At 47.1% G+C, this 20,068-nt stretch overlaps 2 protein-coding genes and 1 long non-coding RNA gene across 9 annotated transcripts in view; 2 read left to right on the top strand and 1 right to left on the bottom strand.

The window, feature by feature from the left end:
• Window positions 1-20,068, top strand: part of LOC132666874 (class I histocompatibility antigen, Gogo-B*0101 alpha chain-like) — a 426,482-nt gene that overhangs the window by 83,427 nt on the left and 322,987 nt on the right. The window lies entirely within an intron of this gene.
• Window positions 1-20,068, top strand: part of LOC132666876 (patr class I histocompatibility antigen, A-2 alpha chain-like) — a 538,163-nt gene that overhangs the window by 262,411 nt on the left and 255,684 nt on the right. The gene's annotated exons all lie outside the window — the stretch shown is intronic.
• On the bottom strand, window positions 18,037-18,837 carry LOC132666887 (uncharacterized). Its single transcript, XR_009604888.2, has 2 exons — window positions 18,695-18,837; window positions 18,037-18,353 (listed from the first exon to the last, which is right to left on the bottom strand). It is a non-coding gene; the product is annotated as an uncharacterized LOC132666887 (long non-coding RNA).

Raw genomic sequence — 20,068 nt, 5'->3', positions numbered from 1 at the left:
GCATCAAACAACCATACGTGTCACATACAGCCTGTGTTCCCGTTGGGGTGGAACCAGCTTCAGCAGGAGGATAAATGTAGCCCCTGATCTCCCGAGGTTGTCTTGGGACAAGGAGGGGGGCACTGGGCATGCTCCGCGAGCCGGTATAAAGGGGACGGGGTTTCTGGCTCATTATCTTGATAAAGAATGCAGGACCTCACTTGTTCACAGGCTGGAGCCACAGCACCTGACCTTGAACCCAGGCTCCTGCAGGGACAGGAATCTGAAAAGAAACGATAGCTGAGTGGGGAGAAACAGTCCTCTGAAAAATAAGCTCTAAATGTTCTGCTAGCTTCAACCGCATGAATGCTGTGGGGTGTGGATTCAGTTTGCTTCTGTGACCAGCACAACCAAGGGTCCTTCTGCTCTTTCTAGAAGGATCCGCAATTCCTGCGTGTGGTTTGCAGTATCTCACAGAGCAGAATGCCCCTCGGTGCTGCGGAGGGAGGAGGTGCCCAGCCTCAGGAGGTAGGGAAACCCTTTGCTGTCTTGTGTAACTTGGGACAGATCTTTGGACGATTGCACAATTATTGACTTTAGAACTGATAAAGGACATTTTCAGCTTTTGCTGTTTGTGGGCCCTGCTCGTGGGCTCCCAGGGAAGCTAGACTTGCCAGGATCAGAATGACTTCCCAACTGGAAAGCATGGGCTCTACTTCTGCCCTGAGCACACATTGTGCCTCTGCTTCAAGAGCAAGGAACCTAAAAGACACATATCAAACTAAAATAAGAGTAAAATTCTTCCTAAGTTCTGCCCCCATATCTTGGAAGCCTGCAAACTTGCATGTACAGAAAGCACAGTTGAAGTTTGTAATTTTCTGGAATGTCTTTCATTGTGATGGTGTCTGACTCTTTTCATAAAAACGCAAATACTCTGCACAAATATTCCTTCCTTCGAAGCACTATCTTCTTTGTGAGGATTGTGTATCCCGGGCAGCTGTCCTCACTATGGCTTGAATAAAATGCCCTTCCACTTTTTTAGAAATTCTGAAAGTTTTTTTCATTTCGCATGGACAGAACATTACAGAAAAGTAAACTGTTCAATTCTAAACATAATAGTAATGTACCAGGGCTTCCCTTTCAAACCAAGGGCTGTCCTGTGCCCTTGCTGCCACCATGGCGTGAGGGTGTGACTGATCCAGGTTTCCCTGTGAAGAAGCCATGTGGCTCTCACACTCAGCTTTGCCCGTCAACTTCCACGCTCTTGGGCCAGAAGGGATCACTGGACCTCCGGCTGCCTTATTCTGCTCTCTCTAGTTGGTTGGTGAGGAGAGAGGCCATTTATCGAGGCCCCTCACAGATGACTACAGTGCTGGTCTCTCTGGCTGGAGGAGCCTCTCACTCTCAGAGAGATGTCTGGGGTCATGGAACCACGGTCCTTTCCTTTCCTCCAGGAGGAAGTGGGTGCACATTGCAGCTGTGTCCCCAGCCCTTGAAAACAGACTTCCTGAAATCACAAGGAAGACGGACGTGCTGCAGAGTCTGGCGCATTTCAGAGTTCAGAGGGGAATTTGCTGTAGACGCTTGTTGCCCTGTCTACCTTGTAAGAGTGCAGAGGTTATAATGTAGTGTGAGATTGTGGGTCATTGTCATACAGGGGAAGGAAGAGAGCAAGTTCTGTACTGGGAATGCAACTCACAGACATGTCATTTATGGTCATGACTGTATGAAAATTATAGAGAAACTAAAGGGGCACTGTTTTCTACTCACATCACTTATGATCAATTCTTTTAGTCATGATAAAACCGAACCTAAAGAATTTCTATCATCTCTTCATGTTGCACAAATTGGACAGAAGATCAGGGTCAAACCCAATGTCCCTTCATTTGAACGGTCTTGCTCTTTGCTGCAGTTCACTTGACAGCTTTTCAAAGTGACCCCACAAACAACACACATCCACCAAGTTCATGAACCTCTGAGGAAGACATGCCCTGAATGAGTTCATCTCATGTTGGGACCAGCTCAAGGCAAGATTTGTTCCTTGTTCCTCTTTTAAATGAACTTGACTCCACGGTGAACAAATTGTCTTTCATTTCTTCTTCCAGAGCCCGTGTCAGCTGACTTGGAGCAGCACGGGCATCTGGGACCCATCACAACATCGGGAGGAAGCATATAGGACAAGCCAAGGTGAAGCCCGTTGTGGCACCGAAGAGAGGGAGTATACACTGCGTATCATGAATGGGAGGTGCTTTTCCTTCCCACTCTGTGTAAGAGAGACGGCCAGCTCTTCAGCACCTTTTCCTCCTCCCCACTTTGTGGAAGGTCCTTGGCGCTTGCCCTGTGCACAGGCCTGAGAGACAGGAGATTTCCTGAAGTCCTAAGGATTCCTGAGAATCATGCTCAGGGTCCAGATAGAGGGACTCATGGTTCTTGCACCAAAAGCACCTTTGTTCCTTCTCTGGAGTTTGATTAACCAGTTTTTGGGAAACCATGTGAGAGATTAGAGATTTGGAAGATGTCATCTCATTGAAACTCAGTTAGCACATAGCACCTTCTCCATTATTTTCCAGCCAGAACATGAGGGACTCCAACCTGACAGACTAACAAAGAAACACATGGGCACAAGCAGATCCAGGGACATTTCAAAGTCTAATAATGCGACCAAAGTGAACTGAAAGGAGAATATTTATTTATTTATTTATTTATTTACGTATTTATGTATTTATATGAGAGAGACAGAGTGAGAAAGAGGGACAGAGGAAAAGAGAGAAACTCAAGCAGGCTCCAAGCTCAGTGCAGAACCTGACTTGGGGCTCAATCCCACCAACCTGGGATCGTGACCTGAGCTGAAATTAAGAGACTCAGCCGAATTAGCCACTCAGGGGCCCCAAGAATGGAGAATACATAGACGCTTAGGGAGATCACAAAGGTACTGAACTAAAGTAGTCCCCTTATTTGCAGGAAATATGTTCCTAGACCCCAGGGGCTGCCTGTGATGGCGGATAGTACCGGACCCTACGTGTCCTATGAGGTTTCCTGTACGTTCCCACCCATGATCAAGCTTCATTTATGAATTAGGCACAGTAATAAATTAAGAACAATAACTACAAAAGAAGATAAGAATCCTAAGAGTATACTGTAGTCAAACTTATGCATAACTGCCCCCAACGAATCTGATGTACTGCGCCCATCCTGCTTGTTGTGATGATGTGAGATGTTAAGAGACCTACGTGAGGAGATAAGGGAGGTGAGTGAGGTCAGCATTGGGATGCAGCGTGAGGCTACTATTGACCTTCAACCTTATGTCAGAAGGAGGATCACGTGCTTCCAGGGCGCACTGGACCTGAGCAATAGATAGCACAGACAGCCACACCAGGGACAAGGAAGGACAGCTATAGTGACCATTTTATGTGGCCACGTGAGAGTGATGAGAATGTACCAGGAGACTTGGGACCCAGGTCACTCCGTGCATGATTGTACATCCTCTTAATGATGATGCATCCAAGGAAGATTCTAGCACACAGAACTCATGATGAAGAAGCAGATACTCAGGCAAAATCATTCACATGTTCAGATCACACAGCCTGTAGGCTGTTTATCCAGAACCCAGCTGGGCTCCAGCTGTCCTTTGCTTATGGAGTCTGCTCTCCCAGCCCACCTTGCTGCCTGTCCAGCACTCTAGCCTGGTACCAAGTGACACATGGGTCCCCCAGATGCAGGGCAGTCACCACAGCAACAAGCCTGGGGAGAGCGGACATCCAGGAAGGGGGCGGACCCAGACTGTGCCCTCCCTCCCTGAGGGCCAACGTCCACTGGCATTGTCCTGTGCCAGAAGTCATACAGATGAGGCACAGGACAGGGATTGAGAGCCATCTCCACCTGACTCTTCAGCAGGGACCAGGCAGGTGCACAATAACGACACCCCAGGGAAACCAGGGTGTATTTTTTCAAGAGGTCACCATGTTACTGTTCAGGACTCCTTCACAGGGAAAATAGTCCCATTCTTTATCTTCAGTGGACCAAGGATCAGCTGACCCTGTATCCCTAAACTGGACATGCTTCCCCATGGCCTCTCATGACACCTGCTCAGAAGTGTGTTCATTACCAGAGCCACGTTGCACCCATACTGGGCATCCACGAGGAGACAAATGTGACAGACTCCCTGCCATCACATCAGGTGACTCTCAAGGAGAGCATGACATCTGCGTTGTCCATGTATCAGACGTCTCTGCCGCACTGGCTGCTGGGAGAAGACTCGGCGGGTGTGTTCCAGGTGCCTCACATCATCGTCCCATCCACAGCCCACAGCCCAGCCCTGCCCAGACTTCCCACCCTCTACAGCGCAGTCCTGAAGCTTTGAGTGCATGAGAACCTAGGTGCTTGTTGACAAGGCACCTTCCTGGGTGCATCTATCCACAGAGAACCAGCTGCACCACCTCTGGGACAGAGCTTGTGAATGTGCTCTTGAGCGGTGCCCCAGCGGTGCTTGGAGACCACACCTTGAGGAACATGGTCCTGGAACCATGCTGCTGACGTCCCAGCATGTAAGCAAATTCTGTGAGGATCTTGTTAAAAATGCAGATCCTGATCCTGTAAATCTGGTGCTGTTCCTGAAATCCATTCTCCTGGGCATGTAATGTGGAACGTAAAGATTCAATGTTAGTCTAGATTCCTTCACCTTCTTTATAAGGGGTTTCACCCCCTTCAAACTCAGTGTTCAAAAGTCACATGGTCTGACAATCAACAGTTCCATTCAGAAAAGCTGATGAATCTATGAGCTTCAGTCAGGGTCATCTGTGTGACCTTTGGGCAATCCTGTCACCGTAACTGCACCGAGTCTCCATTGCTGTGTGGTGGTAGCAGCTTCCCATCATTGGCAGATGGCCGCAGTACTTTTTTGCATTTGCCACATGGGAACACCGAGCTGTCCCATCAGTGAAACATGCTTCAGTAGCAGGTGGAAGATCTGTGGACAAGTCCCTTAGAGCCCGGAGGTTCAGGTAGAACAGCTGAGGAGCTGTCTTCTCCCGACCCATGATTTGGCAGTTGGCTGAGGCCTCCGGGTACGAGCTTGGCACTCAAGAAATTGTGCCATGTCCACTTCCCAGGGAGGATTCCGTACACTTTTCATACCTTGGTGATGTGAGAAGACCCCTTGTGAGGTGAGAAATCCTCCCTTGTTCTTTGGGGGGAAAACAATTGTTACTCAGGAGGATCTGATGATGCCGATGCACTTACATCTCTGAGGGCTGGTGTTCCTCAGAACTGGAGAGAAGCCTCCAGCTCAAATGCCCAGAGCACAGGGAGGAATACGGGCGTCTCCCTGATGAAGGCTACAAGCAACAGTCAGATGGGGAGAGTCACGGTCATTGCAGCTTTTGAGGACGATGGAGGACAAGGCGGAGCTTGTTTCAGATTTAACCCCCCAAGGCCTCCATTGAAACTTTGCCGCCTTTTGGTGACTCAGTGCAGATAATGTAAGAAAATGTTCATGTACAGAGAGATTTTTGGCTAATACTATAGAGGCAGTGGATGAGAGGTGGCATGGCGGCGTCCTTCTATGTCAGTATGGGTTATATGTAGTCAGCTTGTGCCCAGATCCCGGGCCTCCCTGTATTTCAGTTGGAGAAGCCTGAACACGGAACCACAGGTGCCTGAATCCACCTTGTTCTCACAAGATCAGATCACGGGCTAGGACCTTTTCACCCCAAATCCTCTCTCAGGTGAGACTTTAGTAATGGCAGGAGGATGGGGTGGAGTTAGTTCCTCCCCAGAAGACAATTATCAAAACTGAAGAAAAACGTTAAAATAAATACTTGAAATCCATGAAAAGTAACTGCAGGCAGGAAGAAACAAGAGAACTTTAATCTTGAATAACCACCACTACAATGGACGAGAACCACAAGTTCAGAGCTTTCTCCCCTCTGGCTGCTCCCCTCCCCACTGTAACTGCAGCCCAGTGGCTCACAGGGCAGATGACAGCAGTCACAGTGCCAAGGAGCTGGACATTTAAAGGGGAAATTTGAAAGTGAGGGAGCAACAGAGTTGAGATCTGAAATCTGAATAGAAACTCGGTCAAAATCCCTAGATGAGCACCACACTCTGCATGGCTGGGGGACACTCAGGAGACACTGCTGATAATGCAGGAGGCACCAGAGGGAGGTCTCATTTTATTTTTAATTTTATTTTTTATAACAAGATATAGAAGTTTATCTAATAATTCCCATCATTTTCTTTTTTTTAATACGAAATTTATTGTCAAATTGGTTTCCATACAACACCCAGTGCTCATCCGAACAGGTGCCCTCCTCAATGCCCTTCACCCACTTTCCCCTCCTACTGCCCCCCCTGCCCCCCTGCCCCCCATCAACCCTCAGTTTGTTCTCAGTATTTAAGAGTCTCTTATAAAGCGTCCAACTCTTGATCTTGGGACCATGAGTTCAAGCCCCACATAGGGCACAGAGTTTACTTGAAAGATAAGACTACAATGGGTGAAGGATGGTCAGACTTTGTGGCTGGGAGGACATTTAGAAGTTTGGGGGAAATACTAGGAACAAGACAACCACAGAGGAGGTGAGAACCAAACTCTGAGGAGAACCTGCACAAACCCTTGACTGACCCCCAAACCACGCAGCTGGAGGGAGGCTCACTCAAGACCCGGGATAAAATGCAGACCCTGGAGGTGGGAGAAACTGGGTATAGATAACACCAGTCAACAATGTTCACGTCATAGTGGAGTCCATGCTAGTGAAACACTTTTAGGAAAAACACAATCGTCAAAAAAAAAAAAAAAAAAAAAAAGACAATAGATTTCAGATTTGCTAAAACTAAAATGCACAATCCACTTTTGAAGGACATATTTTATGGGGCACATGGGTGGCTCAGTCGGTTAGCGTCCGACTTCGGCTCAGGTCATGATCTCATAGTCCGTGAGTAGAGCCCCGCGTCGGGCTCTGTGCTGACAGCTCAGAGCCTGTTTCAGATTCTGTGTCTCCCTCTCTCTGACCCTCCCCCGTTCATACTCTGTCTCTCTCTGTCTCAAAAATAAATAAACATTTAAAAAAATTAAAAATAAATAAATAAAGGACATGCAGAGAAACAGAAATGTGTGACTATGCAAAAATCAACACAAGCATGTTCCCTGTGTGACGATTCCCAGATGTTGCAATCCACACCAAACTTGGCCACGAGCATCAAAAAATGAATAAATATATGTTGAAAGAATTTAAGAAAATCGAGTTATCAAAGGGTGAACAGAAAGGATACCTGAATGAAGAAGTAGAATGTACAGAGAAGACCAAAATGACATTCTAGAACTGAAAGGGGAAAAAATGCAGTGACAGTTCAATGGGTAAACTTCACAGAAGGCCTGGGAAGGCAGAGTAAAGAATCAATGAGGTTGAATATAAATCAATAGAAATTATCCAATCCAAACATCAGAGAAAAAAGATTGAAGAGAAACTTACACAACCTCAGAAATCCACAGACAATAAAAAAAGGCAAACAGATGATCAGACTCCAAAAACGGGAAGGAGGAAAAGGGCAGAAAAATATTTGAAGAAATCCCATTTGAAAACTCCTCTAATTTAGTGCAAAAAGCTTGAGCATATAGATCTGAGAAGCTCATCACTCACCAGAGAAGAGAAGCAAAAGAAAACCACACTGAGGCTCTTCCATTTCCACATGAGAGAATCAAAAAGAAGACAGGGGCGCCTGGGTGGCTTAGTCAGTTAGGCGTCTTGGCTCTTGATTTCGGCTCAGGTCATGATCTCTGGGTCGTGTGATGGAGCCCCGGTTGGATCTCCCTGCTGAACATGAAGCCTATTTGGGATTCTCTCTCCCTGTCTTTTTGCCCCTCCCCTGCTCATGCTCTCTCTCTCTCTCTCTCTCTCTCTCTCTCTTAAGATAAATATATATTTAAAAACAAAACAAAAAAAACCCCAAAAAAACCAAAGACAAATCTTCACAGTTGACAACACCTTCCACACAGGACGTGTGGTATTAAAATGTTCACAGATTCACTGATATTCCCCTCATGAAAAGGTGGAACTAATTCTCCTCCTCTTGTGTGCAGACTGGACTCAGTGACTCACTTCTCATGGACAGAATAAGGGGGACGTGATAGTGTGTGACTTCAGAGATCAGGTCTCAAAGGGACTGTGGTTTTCTTCTCCCCCTTCTTCTCTTTCCTTCCCTCTCTCAGATCCTGGATTTGGAAGAAGGCAGGTGCCCTGTCAGAAAGATCCTCACTTGCGGACGGGCCCACGAGTGAGGAGCTGAGGCTTCCCCCTGAGAGCCCACGGACACTGAAGCTCCCTGCCAGCAGCCACACGGGGGGCGTGACCTTGACCCTCCAGCCCATGTCACGCCTTCGCATCACTGCGATTCTAGTTGCATCTTGGCTGCAACCTAATGAGACAGCTTAGCTGGAGCTGTCCTCATCCCCTGTCTTTACACTTTAACTATTATTATGTTTATATTATTTTATTATTATTGTTATTGCTGTAATGATGTCATATGAAGCTGCAGAATCATGTTATAATCTGTGGCATCGCAATGGATAATGACAGAGACCTTGGAAACTGGACTTGGGTGTTGGCATCATAGACACTTTACACGAGGCAGGTGCTGAGGAGGGGGGCAGGGTGGAGTCGGAAGGACTGTGATGTGAGAGTTTAGGAGGAAGAGATGAGCAGAAATGCTGGAAATGTTCAAGGAAAGGAGCAGAGACGTAGAAAAGGAACAGAGTCCTCTGGAGCCCTACAATTCTTCTGGGGAGAAGTAGGCTGAAGATGTTACGCCCTGTAGACACAGCCACATGTCCCACTGCGTGCTGTGTACAAACGTGCACTTTCAGGGCACCTGGGTGGCTAGGTTGGTTAAGCATCTGACTTCAGCTCAGGTCATGACCTCATGGTTTGTGAGTTTGAGCCTCAGTTCAGTCTCTGTGCTGACAGCATGGAGCCTGCTTCGGATTCTCTGTCTCCCTCCTCTCCACACCCCGCTCTCTCCCTCTCAAAAAGAAAGATAGAAACATTAAAAAAAATACGTGCACTTTCAGTATGAGAAGACAGGCGGAATGTAAGTTGATGGAACAGCTGTGCCAGGCAAACTGTGACACGAGGAGGCTGATATGTTAACATCAGGGGGAAAAGAGATTTGAAAAGGGAACACATTGCTGGAGATAAGGAGAGCCTCCTGGTGAGAAATGTAATAGAATGAGAAATGTCACAAGTGCAGACAGAAAGGAGACCAGTGGCCGCCCAGGTTGGGGACTGGGACGAGGACCAGATGCAAAGGGGCATCAGGAAACTCAGGATAAGGGACCCGTCTCTATTGCCCTCATCTTACTAGTTCCATGGGTCTAAACCATTGGTGACATTCCTCTAACTGTGCATTCACACCTGGGGCATTTTATCTCATCTGGAAACCTCCAAAAATAAAACAATAGGGAGGAAATGACACAGGAAAGATACATTTAAACTAGTAAGTATAAGTGAGGAAGTAAGTTTTAGGTCAATGTATTCTAGATAAATAGAAGCTAGGAGAATTCATTGCAAGCTCCCCGCCATGATCTCATTTTGAAGGAAGTCCTGCAGGCCACAAAGAAATGACACCAGATGTTAACTCATAAACAGAGTGGAGTAATTAACACCAGAAATGGTGTTATTCCGTATATGTACATTTTCTTCCTAACTTCTTTAAAAGACATACGACTGTTGCAAACACTAAGAGGTACATGATATTATCTGACTGACAATGTATGCTGGTGACACATGTAACAATACTAGCACTGAGGGGGCTAAAGGAAACTCTATCCCTGTATGTACTGGATGGAGTTCAATGTTGCCTTAAGTAGATTGTGAAAAGTGAAAGATGCAGGTTTCAGTCCCTACAACTTCAATAAAAATTAACGGAAATAAGTGTGGCTGAAGAGCCACCAGAGGAATCGAAGCATAAACAAAAACTAATTGCTTGAAACAAAGGAAGGTAGAAAAGAGGCACAAGAATGGAAAAGACATGACACACTTCAGAAACAAAGAGCAAAATGATAGACCCAAATCCTACCATGTCAGGAATCATATTCAATATAAACCAAGTAAAATTCCAATCAAAAGGTTGATGTTATCCGAGTGCATAATTATCAAGAGGACTATACACTGTGTAGAATAGAAACACTTGAGCTACAAACCCAAAGATAAGTTAAAACTTAAAGGGTTAAGGAATGAATATCCCATGGGAGTAAAAAGTATAAGAAGTCTGGACTGTTGCATTAACCTGAAGCAAAATAGGCTGTCACATAGGGAGCGTCGCTAGAGACAAAGAAGGACTTTCTGTAAGGACAAAAGGTCAGCATTGCAGCAAAACAAAGCAATGAATGGAGAAGACCCTCAGTACAGAGCTCTAAAACAGGTGACACATAAAGTGGAAGTCAGGTAAAGAGATGGAGAAATTAGCTATTATATTTGAAGATCAATACTCTTCTCTCATTAATAGAACAGGTAGGGATTACATGACTTCAACCATTTCATGGGCCAAAATAGACCACAGACTGGCCCTAAATAAACGTGAAGGCATGGAAATTATAGAGTACACTCTGTAACCATAGTGACACTAAATTGGTAACATGAGTATCTCTGGAAAATCCCCAAATATTTGGAAGTTAGAACACGCCTCAAACCCCTGGGTCGTCATGGCTTAGAGAGACAATCACAGGGAGGTCAGAATTGTCTGTACCTGAGTGACAATGTACAGAAATGACAATGTGAGGTCTGTAGATGCAACAGAAACAGAGGTTGTGATTTCACAGTTTGCAGGGACAGGAAGCCAGGCCTGAGGGACCCAGACGGCAGTCTGAGTTTCGAGGGTCCACCAAGACCCTGTTTCGAGGGTGCACCAAGGGGAGGAAGAGGCAGCATGCCAGGGTCCTGCGCTCTCCAGGTGGGGGAGGGGGCCACCTTCCAGGCTCCAAATGTGGGGGTCTGACCCCCTGGCACAGGGGCTTCCCCCTTGTCAATCTTGGGCATGGTGTTGAGATGCCTGGGTCCTGCAGGCCTGGGGAGCAGGGAGGGGACACATTTGGGTCCTGGGGGAAATGGTAGGCAGAAGCCTGGGCCTGACTCATGGCTCATGTCCTTGTAGCCCCTGCAGTGTCCAGCCTCCACCCCACGTCCTGTCTCTGAGCTCCAGGAACGCAGCCTCCAGGGCCCCAGCTGTTGGGAACCTCCCTGTTGGAGGCTATGGGGCTGCTCCTCTTGGAGGAGTGTTTCCGGTGTTCACAAAGAGAGAATGTCTCCAGGTGACACAGGGGTGGACGGCAGGTGGCTGTGAAATCTTAGCCCAGGGAGTGGGATCCGGAAACTCCAGAATTAGAACCAGTTCCCTTCAGGGTGCACACACCTTGCTGTCCCTCCTCTCAGTTCCTTGCCTCCTTCTGCCTCCCCAGCAAAAGGGGGTCTTGCTCTGGAAGAAAGGGAGCCCCTTAACCACCTCCCCTCTCTCTTCTTTCTCCTTCATTCCGGGATTTTGGAACTATTTGTTTTGTAAGTATGGAAAAAGGCCTAAACCTAAGTACAGTTTCCTGACCAATTACAGAACTGACTCCTGTGAATAACCATCAGGTCCAAACAGGGACATCCACCAGGGCCCCACCCAGATACCCCTGTGCCCCTTCCAGAACCACTCGTCTCCCCACGAGGGTCCCCTAAGATGACCCTTCCCCTACTTCTGGCCCCTGGTTCCTCCTCCTGTTCTCTTGTTGGCCTTCATCCCCTAATGTCACAATTTCCTACCTCTGCTCACTTCTCCAGGAGCCTCCTCAGATTCCAGGTCATTACCCACCTCCTCCTCCTCCCCTTCTTCGACCACATCTTAGGAGTGGACAATCCAGACTTGGTTCCCTGGAGGAGGATCCTGTAGCCCTGGAAGCAGAAGCAGGAACACCTGACAGGGACTCCAGGGTCAAGGTCCCAGTGGGAACCTGGGGAGAAGCCCAAAGGGCACTCGGGTTTTCTGTCGTCATCCTTGTGGCCACACGGGGGCGCTGTCGCTCTCCGGTTCTGCAAGGCCAGGGGAGAGGACTGGGCTGACCTCGGTCAGGCTGAGCAAGCAGGGAAAGGGGGAATGAAGGTGCCTTCTTGGCAGCCCTGGGGGCAGGTGCAGGGGTGGGGCAGGGAGCAGAGGAGAGGAGATCCTTGAGCCCTGTCCTGTGTCTGTAGTTTCCCTCTGTCCTCCCCACAACCCCTCTCTCCAGGCCCTTGAACAACCCCAGGAAAACTGAAAAGTAGACAGTTTTTCCTCCTGGACCTAGTAATTGTTTGAGGGCTACTGTAAAAAAGAAACGGTTTTATTTTAGAATAGTTTGAGATTTACAGAGAATTACACAGTTAGCGTGAGTCCCTGTACGCCCCACACTTGGTTGCCTTGTTGTTAACACCACCCTCACTCAGCCTCATGCATTTACCACAGATGATGACGCAATAGTCATCATTCCTACTACTGAACCCCACACGGGATTTGTTTCATTGGTTTTGTTTTCTCTTCCAGGATCCCATCCAGGATAGTCCACTCATATCCTTCAGGCCCCTCAGGCTGTGACCATTTCTCAGACTTTCCCTTTTTTTTTTTTTTTTTTTGATGTTTGAGGAGGACTTTCAGGTACATTGTAGACTAACCCTCATTGTGAATTAGGCTGCCACAGGCTATGGGTTTGGGAAGACCACAACTGGACGGGCCATTCTCAACACAACATATCAAGAGCATACAGTGATCACTTGGTCATCACTGATGAAGTGACCCTTCACCCCCCGGCTAAGGTCGTCTTGCCCAGATTCTCCCCGTGAAGTTCTTCTTTATGCTTTGTCCCTTTCCACGAAGTAGTGTTAGAAGGAAGTCAGGACGTGCAGCCCAGAGATATGGGCTGTCCCACTATGAGAATGTGCATGCAGCTTGTTGTGCAGACAGGAGTTCTCTAATGAGTTGGGTAAACACCTCAGAGAGGGATCAGCAGCTCCCATGCTTAGTCTGTATTTGGCTTTATAAGAAGCTGCTGACTGACGCCCACAGTGACTGTGTTACTTTGTATTCCTGCCATTAGTGACTGAGGCTTTCTGTTGCTCCAAGTCCTGGTCAGCAGTTGATATTATCAGTGTTTGGATTCCCGCCATTGATAGGAGTGTGATGGCAGATCACTGTTGTTCCCTTTGCATTTCCCTAATGACACCTTCTGTGAGCACCTGCTCATGTGCTTATTTGCCAGGAGTATATCTACGTGGTGAGCTGTCTGATCAGGCATTTGCTCATTTTTTAAAATGAGTTTGGCTTATTGTTGCTTTTTAAGGGTTTTATGGGTGTTCTAAAACAAGTCCTTTATCACACATGTGATTCGCAAATATCTTCTCCCAGTCTCTGCCCTGAACTTCTTTATGAACTAACAGTAGACGTATATGCATGGATGTATTTTTTTTTTGGGGGGGGGGTAGGAGAAATGACTCATTGTGATGTATTTTGGGGAGAGAACTTGGGTGACTGGGGGATGAGGGATTACCAGATGACATCTTTATTTTTGGATATCTGTGATTATCTGCTGGTTCTCTTGTATGTGCTGGAGTGATGTTTTCAAAACATAAACTAGTTTAAAATCCCTAACACATGACAGATCATCCTCAGACCATTAATCAAGACTCGGGTTCTGATCTTCTACTTTAGGACCAATCATCTTTTCCCTGAACTATTTTGCCTTTGAATTTTCATTTCTGAAGCAGGTGGGCTTGATTGTATGGACAAGTACTCCCATGAGAATAGCTTAATATGCCATGTAACATACAAAACCCATCATCTAGAAAGTATTTAAACTGACAAGATAGTAATAAATGAATAAAGGAGCACACCCCAGAAGCACGAGAAAGATCGTGCTTGCCCCCGCCCTCCCACCCCCAGAGAACAGGGTCCTGAGAAATGGAGCAAAGTCTCTGTGAGTCCCCTGCCCAGGGCGCAGACAGGCAGGCCCAGTCCCCCCCCTCCCCCCCGCCCCCAGCTCAGTGGCCTGAGCTGCTGACTTTCCTACCATCTCCTTCCTTTCTAAAGTGTAAAGAAACATGTATAAACTGGTTATGATGTGTACGTATGATGTACAATATATATGAGGTGATGTATATTCCCTGTAGAAAAATTAAAAATGAGAAAAGCGAATGAGGACAAAGTAGAAAGGATGGTAATTCTCACACCTGAGCTACTTTGTTGCATTTTCTCCTAGTCTATGATAGATGCTCCTGCTGCTGGAGCTCTCTCTGTCTCTAAGGTGATGAGGACAGAGCTCAGGGGTCCCAGCCCTGCTCTCTCCAGATGCCATTTCCCCAGTCAGCTCACTGTCCCCCTCCTGAGAGGGCTGCTTCTCACTTCCTCCCCCCTCCTCAGTCTCCTGCACCCCTCCCTGCTCCCCTCTCTGAGGTGATGAGCTCCTTTGTTTCTCACTCTCATGAGAAGTGCACCTCCTCCCTACCCTCTCGCCCATCTGCACCTGTGTCCTCACCTTCTACTGAGGGTGGAGGCGCCCCTCCTGTCTCAGGCTGCCCCTCCATTTGGGCACCTGCATCATCCATTTCCCCCTCTCTGCTGCCTCAGCTGTTCCCCATACAAACATGCTGTCCTACTCCTATGCAACAACATGAAACACAACTAAATACATGCAAACAAAATCCTCCCCTAAAAATCCAACATGTTGACATGACTCCGCCAACTCCTGCCCCATGTCTATTGCCTCCGTGCAGAACTTTCCTCACTCTGTTTCTCACCCACCATGTTGTCTTTAGCAAATGATAGAGGCACAGAGTTTTAAAAATTCTAATACTCCTGCAGTACTTGAGGTCAAGTCAGGTGTCCCCAATCTTCCCTGCGCACCCCACATCCTGAATCTCAGAGATTCATAATCTTACCATCTTCACCACTGCTAATGACTCTGTTGTTTGGCACAGTGGGGGATTTTCTGCGCCCAGTCCTCATTTACAACCAGGACCCTTACAAAAGCATCTATGGAAATTAACTGCTGCCCCCCACCCTTTCCATACCTGGAAGGGCACATAGTATAAAAAAGCTCCAGCAACATTTTCTACTTTATCTTTCACGGTCAATAGTACCTGGTACATACGGGCTTGTGTCCATTTGCCATGCGTACTATTAAAGGGACAGAGAGTTTGGAATGATTCTGAGGCCCTTATAATCTGTGTTAACTGCGCATTATACAGTTGTCTTAACAATTCTATACCCTTTACTCCCTCATCCAAAGGCTTATATTTACTGAGAGCACGCCCTGGCCTGTGGCTGCTGATTCGCATGTCTCCACCATGGCAACATTGTTCAGAAATGTATCTGATGGACCCCGCTTTATGAGTTCTTCACTGAAACCAAGGGTTTGCTGGAATGCTTGTTGCAGCTCTCATAGGCATTATTGCTGTGACTGTGGCCGCAGCTACTGCGGCTGTCTCGTTGCACCAATCTGTGCAGACAGTACAATTTTTACAACAATGGCATGAGAAATCGCACCAACATTGGAAGACACAGCAGGATATTGACAGTAGACAGTCCAGTGAGATTGCAGGCCTACAACAGGCTGTGTGATGCTGCTGGGAGGTCAATTACTGAGCTACAAAGACAAATATTATAATGTGATTGGAACACTACATCAGTATGTGTAGCCGCATTACCGTTTAATAACACTAAATTTCCATGGAATGATGTTAGAGACACTTGCTCCGACAATCTAATGTGTCTATGGACATTCAACATCTGCAAGCACAGATATATGAGATTTTCAAAACCAATCTGGACATGTTATCCTGTTCTAAGGTCTTAGAAAGTATAACAGAGGGATGAGGAAAATTAAGCCCTGTAGAGCATGTTAAGATTTTTAGCTTCTCTACTGCTATTCTGTTTGCATTAACATGCGATGTATTTATCTTTGCATGTACAATCTGTGCCAGAGACGACGAGCCCGTCAACATATCGACCGATGACAGTTCGGGTTATGCCATGTCCTCCTACAGTCGTAAACAAAGAGAAAGGGAAAGATGCTGGAGAACAGCAGGCCGGATGCACTGTAAGAATGTCCTGAACGAAAGGGACAGAGCAGCAAGAAACTGAAAGAAGTTTCATTCCCAGGACAGAAAGCCACTGGGAGTTATGGTTCTCTCCAGAAGGACATCATCCGGGGGCCACTGTGGGGATAAGAATGTTTTATCTGGTGCCAGATGTACTCATGACCCAGTATGGAAAACACTGCAGGTACATGACCTGTCAAGATGCCAAATACTATGTTGTATGTGCTTGCTGTTGTCAACAATTTGCAAAAATAAAAGTGGCTTGAGCCAGGGGACCGAGGCTTTGGCTCCTGGAGAGTCTTAGCCCCCTGCTTTGCAATCCTCTCATCACCACACCTCTAGGACCAGTCTCTCTACATATTCCACACTCTCATTTTCTTTGTGTTTATTTATTACCAATATAGGTAACATTTGTGTGTTTTCTGTGTGACATTTCGTGTCTTCCTTTCCAAAGCGTTCTCTAATATTTCTAATAATCTTTTTTTTTTCTTAGTATTTGAATGCAGCTTACACACACTGTTCCATTCCTTTCAGGTTTACAACATAGTGACTCGTCATATAATCCAATAATTGCACTCTTGGGTATTTATCCCCCAAAGTGAAAACACCAATTCTTTTATTTTTAAGGTTTATTTATTTTTATTGAGAGATGGAGAGAGAGTACAGAAGCAGGGGAAGGGCAGAGAGAGAGGGAAAGGGAGGGAGAGAGAGAGAATCCCTAGCAGACTCAGTGCCGTCAGCCCAGCGCCTGAGGTGGGGTCAACTCACAAACTGTGAGTGCACATGTCCACACTATGGAGCATTGTATAGACATTGAGATGCTATTTCCACATCAGAAATGATTTTCGTTTCACTGAGTTTTGAAACATTTAGAAGTAGGAGTCCAAGGAAGTGTTTCTACTTTTCGGTTTTCCCTGTATCATCATCACGGGGCTGGAGGACAAGGTGCACAGGAACACAGACACCTCAGCAATGGCACGGGCTCCTGAGCTCTCCTCTCCTGCAATCCCTCCTCACCCCTGAGCCTGACCCCTGTGGACTCCAGGGCTGCTCAGAAACTTCTTCCTCTCCCCACTGACACCCAGGCTTCTGCTCAGACATCTCTACCTGGGTTACAGTCCAGACCCCACTAAAGCTTCTCAGTCAGTATCCACCCAAGAGCAGAGCAGTGGGGGATGTCCCCTGACCTTTCATCCCACGTGCGGCCACAGGACTAAGGAGAGAAGACCCAGCTGCCTTTCTCCTCCTCAGCCAGGGCCTCCCTAGGGTCTCCTTCAGGTCCAGCACCTGGACAGGGGCCCGGACACCAGGGGGCGCCCTCATCCCAAATGATGTTCAGTGAGTGACATTGTTTTCAAAAGCAACAGGGATACAACCTGTGTTCCTGCCACAGACAAATGGCTAAGGAAGATGTGTGGTATATACACACACATATATACACACACACTAGAATATTATGCGGCCACAAAAAGGATGAGATCTTGCCACTTGTGACAACATGGATGGACAAACAGGGCAGTGTGTCTGCTACGTGAAAGAAATCAGACTGAGAAAGACAAATACCACATGATCTCACTCCTATGTGGAACTTACAAAACAAGACAAATGAATAAATAGACAAGCAAACAGCAGAATCAGACCTATAAATACAGAGAACTCGCGGATGACTTCCAGAGGGAAGGAGGTTGGGAGGATGGGCACAGTGGGTGAGGGGAGTGGGAGACACACGCTCCAGGTATGGAAGGAACAGGTCATAGGAACAAAAGGCACAGCACAGGGAATATCATCAGTGATACTGCAACATCACTGTCTGGTGACAGGTGGCAGCTACACTCTGGTGAGCACAGCATGGTGTAGACAGAGGGTGAAGTCCCTGGGTGGCAGTGGGTTCTCCGCTCATGGTCCCCGGGTCATGGGATCCAGCCCCACAGGAATCAGCCTGCTTGAGATTCTCTTATTCCCACCCCCCTCCCTCCCTCTTTGCCTCTCTTCCCTGCTCTGGCTGTCTCTCTCTCAAAAACAGAGAATGTATTCAGAATTTGAGTCACTGTGTTGTGCACCTGCAACTAATGTAATCGTGTCTTTCAACTATATTCACAGTTAAAATATTTTTAAAAAGAAATTAATTAGGAAGTATAAACTGTAGGGGTGGCTGGGTAGGTAAGTTGGTTGGGCATCTGACTCTTGATTTCAGCTCAAGTCATGTATGATCTGCTGGTTCCTGGGTGTGAGACCTGCATCAGGCTCTGTGAATGGGTGCGTCCTCTCCCATGACTGCAACTGCAGAGAAAACATGCACAGTTACAATAAGGCATGGGAAGGCTAAGTGAGACTGGCAGAAACACAGACCCCTATACATGCAGGTGTTCGTGTGGGGTGTGGGGTCAGAGGAGACACTGGGATGCAAAAACAACTAACTGGATGAGAGAGGAAAGGGACTGGACATAGAAATGAAGAAAACATCCCAACATGGCATCAAGGTCGGGGGACATAAACTTGTCAGGCACCCATTAGGCATCAGGCACCATTCTCTGCACGACATGGTTCAAGACAAAGTCTCTAAGGAACAAGGGGACTGTGAAGGGTTGGAGGAACCAATTTCATACTCAATCAATACTCACTGGAGGAGGAAATGTCCATCTCATCAGGCAGTTCAGTACCATCGACCTCAGTTTGACCCTGCACGTCACTGAGGATCTTGGCATTGTTTTCACTTGACATAAATGTGATGGACAATCCCCTCGGGCAACTGGCCTGCACTGGCCTCCTGGAAGGGGACAGAGGGTAGCACTGGAAGACCCCAAAGTAGGAAGACACCCAAAAGGAGGGACGAGGGTGTAATGTATGAATACATAGGAAATCAGGGGCTGGGAGAGGACACTGGGAGGTCCGTGTGGGTGTGCAGCTTACAGGTAGGTGTTGGAATCACCAGGCCAGTGGTAGTTGATGGCAGAGTTCACCTGCTTAATGTCCATGCCTTGGCTACATAGGTTGCTGGCCACAAGAATTCGTTATTGAAGACCTTTAAACTACTGATACCAAGAAAGCCTTTGTCAGAAAGACAATCATAAAAATGTTCACAGTCCTTTATCTCAGGGGTCTCATTTCCTCCCAAGGACACAAGACATCTTTCCATCTCTCCCTCACCTCTCCTCTCGGGGCATCCTACAGTGGATGGCAATGGCTGGCAAGTTCTGCTCCACCAAGAGCTGGGCCAGGGCAATGCAACGCTGCACAGACTTCACAAAGATCTTGCCTGTGTGTGGAGAGTGGGGGGATGTGGGCCCATGGGTGTGTGTATGGGGGGAGAATGACAATGTGCCAGAGTGGGAGATTTCTGGAAGTACACCCGCCACATGAAACCACTAAGTCCCTCTTATTCCCCACTACATGATTCCTTTATTCCTCTAAGGATAATTACTTTTCCTTTCTCTCCTTTGCTTTGGATTTTCCTCAGCAAATCGGTCTCTGAGGAGATACAGAGAACAGTAACCAAATCTGGCAGACATGTTAGGAGACAGGAATGAGATACTCCATGACAAAGGGATAAGTATTGGAACTAGGGTCTGGAACGACCATGAACAATATTCCTGCTTATGAAATATTAAACCTAAGACCTACCCTAATTGTGGGAGTAGTTTTAGTGTGAAAAAGTTGCACAATCCATAATCTGAAATAAAGCTTCTCCTCAGGGTGTGATACAAGAAGAAATAAACATATTTAAGAACCCTAACAGGGCCAATGTATGTGGGAATATTTAAGGATTTAAAAGTCCTCCAGATTTTTTTGAAAGTTTATTTACTTATTTTAAGACAGAGAGAGACAGACTGAGTATGAGCAGGGGAGGGGCAGAGACAGAGACAGAGAGGTCAAGAGAGAGAATCCCAAGCAGGGTCCCCACTGTTAGCACAGAGCCTGACACAGGGCTCCATCTCACAAACCATGAGATCAGGAGTCTGACCCTTAACCGACTGAGCCGCCCAGGCTCCCCAAAA

Source organism: Panthera onca, chromosome B2, assembly GCF_046562875.1.
Source record: "Panthera onca isolate mPanOnc1 chromosome B2, mPanOnc1 haplotype 2, whole genome shotgun sequence".
NCBI lineage: Eukaryota > Metazoa > Chordata > Mammalia > Carnivora > Felidae > Panthera > Panthera onca.
This window is presented reverse-complemented; position numbering and strand designations above follow the sequence as displayed.